The sequence below is a fragment of the Alligator sinensis genome, unplaced genomic scaffold (assembly GCF_000455745.1).
Source record: "Alligator sinensis unplaced genomic scaffold, ASM45574v1 scaffold46_1, whole genome shotgun sequence".
Classification (NCBI taxonomy): Eukaryota; Metazoa; Chordata; order Crocodylia; family Alligatoridae; genus Alligator; species Alligator sinensis.
The window spans coordinates 296,888-312,062 of record NW_005841907.1 but is presented as its reverse complement, the minus strand read 5'-3'; the positions used below and the strand labels follow the sequence as shown (position 1 = coordinate 312,062).

General features: G+C 41.0%; 1 long non-coding RNA gene across 1 annotated transcript; it reads right to left on the bottom strand.

Annotated features, from left to right (window-relative positions):
- Positions 1 to 735: 735 nt before the first annotated feature.
- LOC112549427 lies at positions 736 to 10,737 on the bottom strand. Its single transcript, XR_003092833.1, has 4 exons — positions 10,701 to 10,737; positions 8,443 to 8,559; positions 6,119 to 6,182; positions 736 to 1,349 (listed from the first exon to the last, which is right to left on the bottom strand). It is a non-coding gene; the product is annotated as an uncharacterized LOC112549427 (long non-coding RNA).
- Positions 10,738 to 15,175: the final 4,438 nt, after the last annotated feature.

Below are 15,175 nucleotides of genomic sequence, written 5' to 3'. Positions count from 1 at the left end.
CAATTTACATGGGAGGGGTATGTGATTCATACAGTTGCAACATGGGATGCCCAGGTAGAGGACAGAAGATGAAGGCTTGACATATAAAACGGAACCTTGACATGACTTTGATTCACTTACAAACACAGGCCTAAACCATACAATATCCATATGAAGCAATAAAAATCAATACAAAAATTATAATAATACAATATACAACAGTAAAAATTAATACAAACCTTATAATAATACAATATAAAACGGTGGATATCCAAAACCAAAAACATGCTACCAAAATTAAAATGTTTAAAGCTTATCCTAAGTCTGAGCTCACTTATGCTTATCTATAGGAAATAGAGAGGGAGAAAAAAGGTCAGAAATGTTTGTGGAAGGGGAGGGAATGCATTTTAAAATAAATACAAAAAAAGAAAAAAAAAGAAAAAACTGGGGGGTTTGCTACACTAGGGAACTTTGAGATAAAAAGACTTTTCTAATATTTCTCTTAGCCTAATCTGCACTAAATGAACTGTTCCAAACAGGAGACTTTACAACACCTGCAGCTCTCCTGTGAAATATGAATTTTCATTTCTACCTAGGAGAACTCTTACACTCTTTGCAATCTCCTATGCCTGAGGAAGGGTGCCTGTGCCTGAAAGCTTGCAAATAAAGACATTTTTGGCAAATATATAGTTGATCTAATAAAAGATATCATCTCTGCCATGAGTTTTGATTCCTTTTGCCTCTAGACCAATATGGCTACAACCTGGATACCTGGTTGCAGGATAAGACATTTGTAGTTTGTAAGTGAGGCTGAAGAAGGAAATTGGTCTATAACTTTTTGGTGATGAAAGGTCTTTCCTCCAAGTCATTAATAAAGATATTAAATGGTGTCAGACCGAAGGCAGACCCCTTAGTTTTCATTAAAGAAATAAAACTTATAACTATGGGGAAAAGATGGAAAATAATGAGACTTAAAAGGGTCAAAAACCCAAAAAGGAAACAGAAAGAACCCAAGATATATTGTGATTTTTCAGGGTAATGCTTTATTCTTATTCTTAACAGTTATTAATATTATTAATGATAATGTTATTATTCCCACTGCTGTTGTTATTATTGTTGTTGTTGTTAATGTTATTTTCAAATATTCAGATATTTTATTTTCAGATATTTCAGTATATAAAAAGTCTGTCTTGACATATGTTGTGCCTCAGAGACATAGAAAACCAACATTTGAGAAACAGTCACACCAATAGATATCTTCTGAGTGTAATCCTGGACAACTATTCCTTGTTCTAGACCATCATTCAATCAACACAGTGTAAGGAAGAGCAGATGGTGCTAGGAGTGAAGACACGGAAATACCTGGTAAACTGAAAGAAAATAAATTAAAAAAAAAAACCCCACAACTTAATTACCTGCATCTACGAGTGTCCAGGTGGCACAGGACAGATGTGGCAGCACATGCAAATCAGAAACTGAAGCTGCAGTACTGTGGCATGCCCAGGGATAAGGAAGTATGTCAGTTCTCTAGGACCATAATGTACTAGGCTAAGCAAAATTCAGAACACTATTTGTCTTCCTCCCAAATTAGGGCAAAAAGTTAAACATCAATATATTTTAGCAGTTACAGAAGTGTTGAAACAGTATTTTGACATTTTAAAATCAAAACAAAACACTGACAGGCTCCAGACTTGACACATTTATTTTTGCAAATCAGTTCAGTGTGAAACTGTATTATTCCCCTAGTAACATAACCTCATAGGATTTGTGTTTTGGGGAACTTTGGGCACATCTACATGTTGCCCTATGGCGACACTATTACACCGTGCTTTTGTGCACAGTTATTTTTAGCGGTTACTTCGCCATAGTGGCATGCTACAGCAGGGGAGTGCACCACTGCAGCAAAGTAGCTGCTGGTCACATGTGGACAGCCATGGATGCTATGTAACCCTAGTGAATCACTACAGAGACACAGCGTCACATATAGATGTGCCCTTTATGTCCCAGTGAGTGCATCTAAATGTGATGCTATGTTGCCGTAGCAATGCACTACAGTGGCATAGCATCTGCAGCATCTACACGTGACTAGCAGCTACTTTGTCATAGCAATGCACTCCCCTGATATAGCGCGCCACCATGGCAAATTAGCTGCTAAAAATAACCATACACGCGTACGGTGCAGTGCAGGCTGTTACTCCAAAAGGATGTACTAAATCATGGCACAGTAACAACATCACCATAGCAAGACATGTAGATGCTCCCAGTTTGTCTTCTGCATCTGGCCCCCATCATCCACCTAGAGTCATCTCACCTAAGTTAGCTAGAAATTATGGCATGAGGTGATCTCCTTGGGAGGCCAAACAATTGAAAGAATCTAAACTGCACCTCCCATAAAAGCAACAGGCTGACAGGGAAGCACAATGTAATGTTTTGTTCAACTGTTTTTAAACAATTTTTTAAAGAAACAATTTTAATACAAGTTGCAATGACTCATGGTAAAATGTTTTGCACATATCCCTTGAATATGACTGTGATAAAGGACAGAAATACCCAATCACCTGTAAGAAAACACTTTTCACTCCATTTCTGACCTCATAGTACCTGTACTCAAAGGAAAACTATAAAGCACTTTCAGAAGTTGGGGGCTAGATGTTACTGGACACTCAACACCATGAACCAAACATGGACAATGATTCCAAGGCTCGTTATAATTTCAGTTATGTCACTATTATCCTCTCTATGCAAGAACTAAATACTGTTTCCTTTTGTATGGTCCTGCTCTTCTCCACAATTAGGTTATTTAATCAATTGCACTTCTCTTGGTCTGAAGCTACTTCTGATCACATTTCTTGGCTTCTAACTTAAAGAAGTCCTCCATTCCTTTAAGTCAGGGATCAACAACCTTTTAGAGCTACTTGTGACCTGCCCACTGCCACAGGCTTTTTATCCCCATTGCTGCTGAGGGTCTCCGTAGCACCCAAACCACCTGCTGCCACCTCTCCCATCTCTAATACCAATAGGGACAGATTCATTCAGTTCTTTTCCTGGGGTGCAGGCAGTGGAGAGAATGCAGGGAGGGCTGCAGAGGGGATCACTGGCACAGTACAGGGTTGAGAAGATAGATGCACAAGAGCGAACTCTGTGCTATTGATCTCCTGTGCCTACATGGGCTGGGTCCAACACACTTCATGGGCCAAATCTAGCCCACAGCCTCTAGGCAACCAAGCCTTGTTCACATTACTTTTGTTATTTCTATATGAAGTTAAACACGAAGTAATATTATATCTGATATTTGACTTAGGATGTACCTGCTTCTCTGACATGTAAAGAAGGGGACCCTGTGCCCAAGTTGTCTAACATCTATTCTAACTAAATTAAAGGTGGTCCAATATAAGATATCACCCAAAAACCTAAAGCTTCTCGCATATTTCCTGGACCATCACAGCTGCAAAAACACTCTAGCCCTACTACTAATACAATGGAAAACAGTCTCAAAGCCACCACCATGGCATACCCCATTGCTGTGCCTGCTGCTGTTCAAAACTGTTATTTGTAAGAATTTGGTCCCTTGTCTGGTTGAAGCAGGGGGTTGCAATATTTATACTGTGTTCATTTCTCTAATATCGCTGGGCACAGTTGGGCTTATAGGCTAGGGACAGAAGTTACAAATAAGCCAGTTTAAGTGATTGGAAACTGGTTTAAACCTATAACAGAATAGAAGTTCAGTGCATACACTTCCAAAATTCAGTGCATATACTTCCAGTGCACCACTTCCAAAATTGCAAAACCCAGTTTAAGATAAACCAGGTTGGAAGTAGTATCAGACTTAACTGATTTAGGTTAAACTGGTTTATGGAACTTCTGTCCCAGATACCCTTCCAGCTCAAGTTAACTCTTAGTCCACCCAGCATCCCAGAATGCTTTACAGCCCTTGGCTGTGCTATCTTCTCCAGCAGAGCTGGGTTGTTCCTGCCCCTAACCGTCACAGAGCTGAGGAACTAAAGCCTCTGCTTCCTAGCCCACTTCCTGCCTGTGCCTGTCAGCCTGGTGGGACCAGAGGGCAGGGGAATGGGTCCCCAGCCCCCCCCCCCCAACCCTCATCTGTAGACCACAAGTGGAGGGAAAGTCCTGATGATGGGGGATTTTTGCCCTTCCCCCCTGCAGCACAGTGAGCCAGTCTGGGATCAGCTGAGGCACCCTGCCTGGCACTGGCTCCCCGTTCTGGCTTCTGCCTGGCAGGGGGGAAACCCCCACCAAAGGGCTTTTCCCCCACTACAGTCCTGAGCCAGACTAGGATCGCCCCAGCCCCACCCCCTCCTACACCATCTGGTTGGGGAAGGGCTGGAACTGAAGCTGTCCCATCCCAGATCTGGGCTGCAGAGGGGGGCAAACCCCCCCCCCCAGTGGGGCCTTTCCCCCCAACACTTGACAGACCCCAGCTGTAGGATCTAGTGGGGGTGGGGAGAGATAGCCTGCTGGTTCTCCTCTTCCTGGCTAGGGACAGACATTACACATAAACCAGTTTAAATGATCAGAAACTGGTTTAAACCTGTAACAGAAAACATAACCTGTTCAGTGCACATAAACCAGTCTGAGAATGGCTGAAAGCAGTTTGAGATAAACCTGATTGAATGTAGTATCAGACTTAACTGATTTGGCTCAAGCTGCTTTAAGCAATGTCTGTCCCAGACCCCTTGCTGGTTTAAGATAAACCGGACAACCCCAGCATCCCAGCACATTCTCTGGGCTCAGCAGGGCTCTCTCCTGCACAGCAGGGCTTGCCCCTCCCCTCTGCTCCATGGCTGCAACTCCCTGCTCTCTCCCTCACCACTCCCTGCTAAGCAGGAATTCCCCCCTCCCCTCTGCCTTCCTGAGGAGGTGTCTGTGTATTAGATAGCAGACCACATGCTGGCTATGGCCTGAGCTTAATCAACAGGTAGAATCAACAAGCAGAATCAACAAGTATCTGGTAATGTCCCTGTATTGTTTTCTTAATTGGGTGATAAACACTGTTATCAGTTCCCTGCTGGGCTACTCAGAGCTTCTGCCAGGGCCTGGCTACAGCCACCTCAGCTCCATACTGTGGAAGGAAGGAGAGCTGCTTTAGCACCTCCTGGCTTCTAGTCTGAGCCACTGCAGGCATGTGCCTGCATTTCTGGGATGACTGTCTGGTTACAAAACTGATTTAGCCTAGCCAAGTTAGACTAACCTGCAAGGATTGAATCAATTCAGGCTCCAACTTTTTGAATATCTGTTGCTATCCCGAGACTAACAGCAGATGGGGGCATGTGTCCAGCAGCCAATCAGGCCTGGATTGCTGATACACTGGGTTCAGCAGCCTTAGGCAGTGTGGCCATGAGAGATGGTGCACATGAGTGCTCCCAGGCACCTGGCTGAAGCCAGTACAGGCTTCTGCATGTCTTGGCCACCCAAACACTGAATGTGAGTTCAGTTTCTTTTCAGTTAAATCTATGCAGCTTAGAAGATTGAACCAATTTTGCATCCGGCTTTTTGAACCTCTGAACTTTTCCATATAGAATAGAATAGGAAGTTAACTGTATTTAAAAGGAGAAAGAAGATGGAATGGCAGATGGGATGAAAGGAGGTGAGGATTTGAATTATGGATGGTGACTGCACTTTACTGTCTTGGGTTTTTTTTCTTTTTCCTGGAGCAGGGCAGACAGGAAGATGGGTGGACCTAGGCCTAAGTTGTTTGTGGAAGTTCCATGGGTAGTAACTTTGAAGTAACAATCCATACATTTTGTACATATGGATTATTTTGTGGATTATCCTTAATAAAATGATGTTGTATCTACTGGTGAAGAAGCAGAGCTAATATTAGAAAAGAACAGAGCTTACACTAAGTTCTTTCAGGTCACCATGACTATTGAAGATTTTTTGGCTGTCACTGGGAAGTGCTTTTTCAGTGATGCTTTTGTAATTGAAGTGCTTCCACTGCTATAGAAAAAAGTTGTTTCTTTTGTGCATGCTTGCTGTGCTGATGTGAAGGGATTTCAGCTTAGGTTTCAGGGATGAATCACGTAAGAAGTAGCAGATGGTGTTAGGAATGGAGTGAGGACATAAAGACACCAAGGGAGCTGGAAGAAAACAACATAACAAGCTGCTTTGTAAACCTTACCTAAAGATGATTCCCACAGTTCAAAATGGGGTTGTAGTTGCTCCTGTTCTTTTCAGTTACTTTTCTAAAAAAAAGATATAATGATAATCAGTTAAGTATGCATTAAGAATGCTGCAGCAAAACTGGGGAAAAACAAAAATATTGTGTACATATACACACCACTGCTCTATCAAGGTATTTATTTGGCTGCCATTTCTGTGATTGTCATACATAATATTTCGCTACAATTTGGAAGCATTATTATACCAGTTTAGAAAAGTGAGACACTTGGATGCTGAGATAGAGTAATTGATTTACCTAAAGCTACCCAGGGATTCTCTATCCCATGCTAAAAGCAAACACAGGTCTCCAGAGTCCCACAACAGCATTATAATTTTGCTGCATCATTCCTATTTCATGCACACAATGTCATCTCCTACCACCCTTCCTTTTAGATTTGCCTGTTTATCAATAGAGACATTGAAGCGGAGACTCACTAAACAACAGTGAACTTTATTGTGGGGCAATAAGCAACCTCTGCAGACCCTTTTCCCAGCTCTAACTGTTCTGTAACTGGGGGGCTAGCTCTCAATTACATTCTCCCTTCATCTCCTCTTAGGGACCCTCTCTAAATTATAACTTCTATCACCACACTTCTATTTTCTGTACTTAAGTAGGAACAGTTGGTTAGGACCAGTCCATGTCCACTTCTTTTTGGAAGCTCTATGGAAGCACTTGTAGATCCCAATGACTGTGTCTCAGCATATCCCAGTGATCTGTTCAGACCACATAAGAACACAGATACACTAAAGCTTAGCTAGTGCCCCCTGATCCCATGTATTTGAGATGTAATTACTGAGATTCATCCTATCATCAGATTTTAGTACCGGGAGTTCCCAGGATCTTGTATCTAAGTTTCCTTTGTCCCTTTCACAGTGTCATTATCCTGAAATTTTAATAAACTGTCACATATTAGCAAGCTAGAACATATATGTAAATGTATTAATAGCTGTGCTGGTGACCAGAAATTTGCCAGGGGTGAACTTCAGTAAGCCAATAAGAAATCAAAACTCATGGCAGAGGTGATATCTTTTATTAGACCAACTACAATTTTGCAAAACAAAAAATCTTTATTTGAAAGCTTTTGGGAACAGGTACTCTTCATCAGGCATAAGGGATAAGCCAATAATACTTTCAGAAAATCATCTGGTCTGTGTATTGAGCCATAGATTTGTATCAGGGCTGTGCGAAACAGCACCATTTTGTTTTGACTTATGTTTCACCGTTTTGAAGGGACAGTGTTTCATTTCATCATTTCATTTCATTTCAAAGCACTGTTCTGTTTCATTTTGTCAAAACTGTTTCACTGTTTTGACACGTTTTGACGTTTCGCCCATAGGCTGTAATGGGGGATCACAAAAATGCCTAAACATTGTCATTTCCTGCCTGATTCAGATGCAAATTACAGGGATGGCAGCCCATTGTGAGGGCACAAAGCCCACCAAGTTTCAAAGAGATAGATGCAGAGGTTTCTGGGAAACTGCACCTCAAACTGTACAAAGCAAAACTCATGACACTTGCCTGCAGCAGCAGCCTCCTCTCATCCCATGTGCGAATCTGGGGTCCCACACCTCCAGGAGGGCTGCAGGGCTGTGCCAGACTCCTTTCATGGGTGCAGACCTCCAGATCTGTGTGCCAGATGATGACAAGAGGCTGTTGCTGCCACTTGAGGCTAGCGGCAGCAGCTATCTTCCCCAGCATTGGGTGCAGCCCACGCCCAGTGCCAATCCCAGATGGCAGCAGCAGCTTCCTCTCATCTAGCATGCAAATCCAGGGGCCTGCACCCCTGGGAGGAGTCCAGCACAGGCCCACAGCCCTCCCAGGGGTGCAGACCCCTGAATCTACGCACCAGATAAGAGGAGGCTGCCGCTGCCACATGGGACCGGTGCTCAAGCTAAGTAAGCCTGGCTTTGAAACTCAAAATGTTTCAAAATGTTTCAAGTGCACTTGTTTCATTTTGAAGTTGTTTCAAAGCTTTTTGTTTCATTTTGATTTTTCTGTTTTGAGCTCAAAACGCATCAAAACAGCAACACCCAGTGAAATTTTGCACAGCCCTAGTTTGTATCTGACTGCTGACACCATATAGTGTTCATCAGGCTCAATAAAGAGAGTCAAGCAAGAATGATAATACCTCCGTGGCATACCAATGGGGGAGACGGAAGGGGGCCATGGCCTCTGGGCACTGGTCTGGGTTGGGGGGTGCCAGCTGGGCTGAGAGGCTGCAGCACCTTCCGCATTTGGTGTGTGTCCCACCCTCCTGTCCAGTGGGTTGTATGGTACTTTACCTGTTACAGCTGGAAATTCCAGCTACTGCCCCTCCTTTGGCATACTACAATGTCAATTTCCCTGCAGAAGTGCCATGGGGCAGGAGAGGGGGGCTCTGCACCCTGCTCGGATCATCCCTGGATGGGGGTGACACAAATGCAGGCATTGGCCCCATGGTACACCACTGCAAGAACTAAACAACTCTTATTGTAAACAAGCCTATGAAATCCTTTTGTCTCTACTTAAACACTCCATAATTGAGGGAGCATCTCCCATTCACCAACTTCCTCAGTCTTCTGAGTTAAGGAGAATCTCTAAATTATAACTTTAATCACCATATTCATCTCTATTGCTTTAGTTTGTAGCATGTTGAAGGATGTTTTTGGTGTTCCATCTATTGTGCCATGGCATAAAGCAGATAGATTATTTACATAAAACCGATGGCATTAAGATACAGCTATAATAAAAGCACTCACAAATTATAGCAACGGCTTTGTAATATGCCAAAATTTAGTAGTATAGTATTTTATAACAATATTTGTGGTAATACAAAAGACTTTCCTGAAATATAAAGTTATTGAAAAGGTCTCTTGTAATCATTTTTACAGATTAAGCTATCAACTACATTTAATTCTCATTATGAACAGGCAACAATTCAAAGATCATGTTCGTATATAAGTAATAGACAGTGATTTACTGAAAAATGTCACCAGTGGGAACTGCTTATTAATTCAAGAGTTTTCTATGTATCCAGCATTATCAAAACTGATAAATAGAAAGAGATAAAAACTAAAATACACTATGTCCTCATTGGGCTATAAATATGGGTAACACTGAACTCTTAAGCAACAACATGCTACGTATTTTCTTTCACTGCTTTAAAATATAATTACACTCAGACACTGTGAAGGGGAATGCTGTTAACCAAAGAGCACATTTAGCACAAATTCAGCTTGTGGTCTGCTGTAACCCGGAGGACCTTTTCTGCAGTACTGCAGCCTAGCTGTTCATTCTCCAGTCTGTATTTGTGTATGTAATTATTCTTTCCCAAGTGCAGGACTTTGCACTTGTCCTTGTTGAATTTTATATGATTGATTGTGGATAATTTATCCAGCCTATCCAGGTCATTCTGGATCCTAGCCCTACTCCCCCAAGTATTTACCACTCCACACAATTTCGTGTCATCTGCAAATTTGCTAAGTGTGCATTTGATCCCATGATCTAAATCATTTAAGAAGCTATTAATACCTGGGACCCAAAATAAACCCCTGGGAAACCTTACTTAATTCCTTGTCCCAACTAGACATTGAACCATTGATGTCTACTCATTGAGCATGATGATCAGGGATCCTGCTTTCCTCTGATTTGTAAAAGAATCCCCAATTCTCAGGTAAAAAAGTAACCCCAAATCTATATCTATATATTAGTGATGTTTCATTTAAATCATGGAAAAATGTGGATTTGGGGTTACTTTTTTTTACCCCCAAATTGGGGATTTTAAATCAGAGAAAACCAGGATCCCTGCTTATGTCTTTTGCCAGCTGCACCACAAATAATGCCTTAGCCTTCCTAAATTCCCCCCTGCATGCCCTTTTCTTGCACTTCCCTAGCACAATGGCTAAGTTTCCACTTTTTATAGGATTCCTTTTTGAGTTTCAACTCATGGAAGAGATGGCTTTCTAGCCAGCCTGGTCTTCTGTTGCACTTCCCAGTCTCCAATCACTTCAGGATAACTTGCTCCTACACCTTTAAAAGGGCCTCCTAAAAGTAGAGACAAAGCTCCTGGACTCCTTTTCCCCTCAGACTTACCTCTCAGGTACTGCTGGGCAGTTACCTGACTTTGTTGAAGTCCAGTGTTCTTATTCTGAGTGAGGAAATTGTCCTACAACAAAAATATCTGGCCAAATTCTACTTAGACTTTATGAGTATGCACAGTGAAGAAGAAGCCAAGGAGAACTGTTTGCACTGGACTACAGACTTTACTGCAGGGATTCATAGCACAGCAGAAGAGCCAGGAGAGACAGTCTTGCCTATCTCTACTTTGCACCAGCCACTGAAACTGGACTGTTTGGGGGGGAGGGGAGGAATCACACCATCCACATGAACTATAGCAGTTGGTGGTCCCCAGAGAGTTGGAAACTTTCTGCCTGATCTCACTGAGCCAGGACAAATGCACACTTCTCCCTTACCCAGGGCCTACATGGCACTTTTGTTCCCACTGTAGAAACTATACAGGTATGATGATTTATAAGTATACAGTAAAGTATTGGCTTCTTACTTTTGTTGCAGTTGGCTGAATCTAGAAACCATACCCTGTATGACAAATAGAAAAAAAACAGCCATCATAGTTAATGTGATTAATTACTATTGAATTCAGCTGCTTACTAGTAGCAGTAGTTTAGTAGTTATGGGTCAAAATATTGTCATCAGAATGCCCCTTATGAATATGATTAATGACATAAGAGGATGACATATTGGGCCTTCACTTGCCCCTAACTTTACAACATTAAGCAGTTTTACACATATCCTCAAAATGATAGATACACTTAATCAGTAGTACTAGAAGTCTCATTAAGTTCTCATTAAACTTCTATACCCTATGTATAACCTTGAGAGGTCCATTAGACACTAATGAGTATATTCTCCTCTCACTGTGACCACTACTCTTATTAAAGCACTCTGATACCAAGCCAATGAGCAGACTGTAAACATCTAGGGATTCCTATTAATGGGATCACAATATAAGCATCAAGAGAATTTCATATGAAGAATAAAATGAATTCTAGTAGTTGCAAAGACCATTTATATACAAAAGCAGAAATATCTGTCTGCACTGATAAAACACTGTCACTACAGTGTCATTATTATTTATTTGTATTGTTAAAAATGTGCATTACAATAGCATCTATGAGTCCTAGTCATGGAAGAGGATGCCATTTTGCTAGATGTTTTACAGACACAGAACAAAGATATAGTCCATGCCACACACATCTACTTATTTAAGTAATCATCATGGGTGACTGGAGCCTCCTGAGTAAGGGGGGGCACTTACCCCCCCAGCAGCCAGTCAATGACCAGGGGGGAGGGTTCCCCATGGCAGATCGTGCCAACCAGGAGGGAGGAGCTTCCAGGCCAGTGCAATCAGCCACAGGGGGATTGTGGGGATCACTTCTCCTGGTGCCCCCACTCCCTGGCCAGCACTCTCAAGGGGGGCACCAGTGCTCTCGTTTGTCCCCCATCCCTGTTGCCTAAGCAGGGAAGTCAGGGGGTGCACTGGCACTCTCAGGGGTTGCACATGCACCCCTGTGCACCCCCTATGCGTCGCCACTGGTAATGATGTTACAATAACCCTAAAAAACAACTTTTCTGTTGACTGATTAACAGATTAAACATTACAAAGTTAATAAAATACCACAGGCATGGGTGCTACATTCACCTTAGAGAGTTCAGTTTATCAAATTAGCATCACTGTAAATGCATCATAGAAACCAAAAAGAAGGTATGGCTAGAGTGGTCAACTGTCCTGTCCCCTACTCCAAAGCAGGATCAACTATACCCAAGCCATTCATAACAGATGCCTCTATAACTTGTTCTTAAAAGCATTCACTGATGCAGCCTCTCTAAAAAATCTGTTCCTGTGCTTAACTATCCTAATACAGGCAGTCCACACACTTACGACAATTGGTTCCTGAAAATCACGTCTTAAGTCAAAACGTTGTAACTTGGAACTGATTTTCCCATAGGAAAAATGTTATAGATGGGGGATTAGTTCCTGAACCAAGGCCCAATACCCTATTTTCACCAAAAATAACCCAGAATTTTGTACTCAATCAATTTGAGATGAGTAATATAGCTACATTAATGTATTTATATGGTAAATAGCAATCATATTGATTTGGAAGGACTTCTTTAAGGTGACTTTGCTAGAGTTTTGAAGGGCTCTTGGTTGGACTTTTAGAAGGGTTCTTGGCTGGAGTCTGCTCAGGAATCCTGGCTGCAGGTTTTTCTGGAGTCTTGTCTGCTTTCTTAAAGAAAGTGTGCAAGGAAGTTTGGACAGATGTTCTCCAGGGAGATCAGTGACACGGCGAACTTGTTTACTGGTGTGGCGTGGTGTCGAATCAAGCATTGTAAAGTTGAAACTGACATCAGAAAGTTGAAAAAGGGTGTCAATTTATAAACGTTGTAAGTGCAAAGCATTGTAACTTAAAATGTTATAAGTTGAGGAATGCCTGTAGTTAGAAAGGTTTTGTTCATGTCCAACCTAAATCTTCTTTACTCCAATTTAAGCCCATTACTTTTTGTCCTATCCCCATGATAGGATATAGACATGACTTTACATTCCTTTACACCGCCTTTATCAAGGTACAAATCTTTTGTACATTAATAGGTTTACATCTTCCTCCAGTCGTCTGTTTTTTTAAAGAAACAAGTCCAATTATCAGTTTCTCCTTAAGTTATCTTTTCTAGACCTTGTCATTTTTGTTGCTGTCCTCTAGAGTGCATCTAACTGGCACACATCTTTCCTGAAGGGAGGTACTTAAAATTGGACATATTCATACAACTGAAGCATTACAAATACTAAATAGACTGGAAGGAAAACTTCACATTTCTTACATCCAAGATTCCTATTAGAAATAGTAGTTGTTAAAGTGAATAGCTTTCTCGTTGTCACAGTGATGTGTCTCTGGTCTATTGTGGCATAATCATTTTCTGGACTGAATATCCAACTGAATATCCATTGCCATCTAATGGGAAAAATTCTATTACATAAGGTATAGTATCAACATCTAAAATTGATGTTTAGTCCTCCTGAATCTATTTAGTCTAAAGTAGGTATGCTATAAAATAACTATATAATTATAAATATTTTATAAGTTATTCCTTGTAGAATAAAAGCTGAGGTTGGTGTTAAGCATCATTTAGAAGTATTGAAAAAATTCCACCAGTTTCTAAAGCAGAGGTTAGGCTGCTGGATCATATTGTATCTGCAAAAAAATGAGTTACATACTCAACCAGAGCTCATAAGCACATTAATGAACAATGGAGTGTTAGAATGCAAAAGTTGTTCTCCTACTTTGTTTTTACTATGCTGTCAGTTGAGCATGGGCTTGAGTTTGTTACATGCACTGACCCACAACCCATCTATATAATAAGCCCCCAACCCTGCCCTCAGGTGACAATCAGGAGCAGACCTAGGAGGAATGCAGTAGTGTTGTCACACCCCACTTTGATTCCTGGTCCACCTAAAATTTAAACCCACCAGTCTGGCAGCAGCAGCAGCATTTTTATTCAAACAGCAGTCACTTGACTTCATGCTTCATTATAATCCACCTGAACGCTTCTAAATTCTTCATTCCACAGGTGTTTATGACCCTCTTTCTGTTTTAATGCTGTTGATATTCCATTAATCAAGCTATCCCTTCTTCTATGATTTTGCTGCCTGTTAGGTGCTCCAATAATGTAGCTCTTGTTTCACAGCCCTGGCTAAAAATATTAAATCAGGTATGAAAATAACTTTCAATGAACCATCACTGTCAAGATGCTCAAGAAGGCTAAATTTTATTTTATGAATCTAAAAAAATGTACATTTAAATTATAATTACTACAAGACCTATGAAAAAACATTATTTGATTATTACTTACCTAGTTTGTTATGTTTTATTATAATATATGGTACAGAAAATTAATGCACATTTCATATTTATTTCTGCTAGGTTCTTACCCTGAATAATATAGCCATAGGCCCCTAGCACATAAGTAAAGCTTCTAGTTTCTCCTTAACTGGAGAAAAATATGCATTGCGTTATATGTGATGAGACTCCATATCATCTGCACTCCCTTGCTGAGGGTGCTCCTACGCATTCATTAATGTGCAATAGTAACTGCATATTTAGTTTAACACTTGCTTAATGAAGTACTAATAAAATGTGCAGTAACTATAGTTACCATGCAGTAGTGCTGGCACTTGGGTTTTTTTTTGTGATGCTGACTGCACAGTAGGTAAATAACACTGAGAAGTAGCTTATTAGCATGGTTTTTGACTGGCATGCTACCATGCAGTGTTATTAGGCTACCGCACAGTAAACGTCTTGTGTAGATGCACCCTGAAAATCCTAGAACCACCCATGGCAAAACCTCTGACTGAATGTAGAAGCCCTCCTGAATCAATTCCACAGTTCTTCTTCCAGCCCATCTAGATATTCTTCTGTCTCTCACTCTCCTTCCTGGAAACTGGGTTGACACATTTAAACCCCTTTTCACTGTTTAACCCCTTGTTTTCTTCAAAGTCCACCCAGGTTGGCTCTTTGTAGTTACCATGTCACACAGGAACTCCAAAATGTTCTCTTAGCTGTCCTGATAAGCACATATATATATTATGCTTAATATCTAGAAGTATAATATACAAAGGACTATAATTCCAGCTGTCTATATCTATGATGCAATTTCACAAAAGCTAGTAACGCTATGGATTCACTAGACATAGTGATACATGTGTTAAATGCATAACCAAGGACTGCAAGAAATGGCCCGAGAAATAGAGGTCACACTTCAGATGTAGAATCTTTGGTTTTATTATTCTGCTCTTTTTAAATGCATTGCTTTCTAGAAGTTTAAAGCTGCAAAGACTGCAGCAAACTGTATGTGCAGTATTGAGTACATGCATTGTTCTCCAAAGGCTAAATTAAGCAGCATATCTAAAAGGTTCCCAGTTTTTATGTTATTGCATTTGATATTTTCACTATTTCTGTAAGT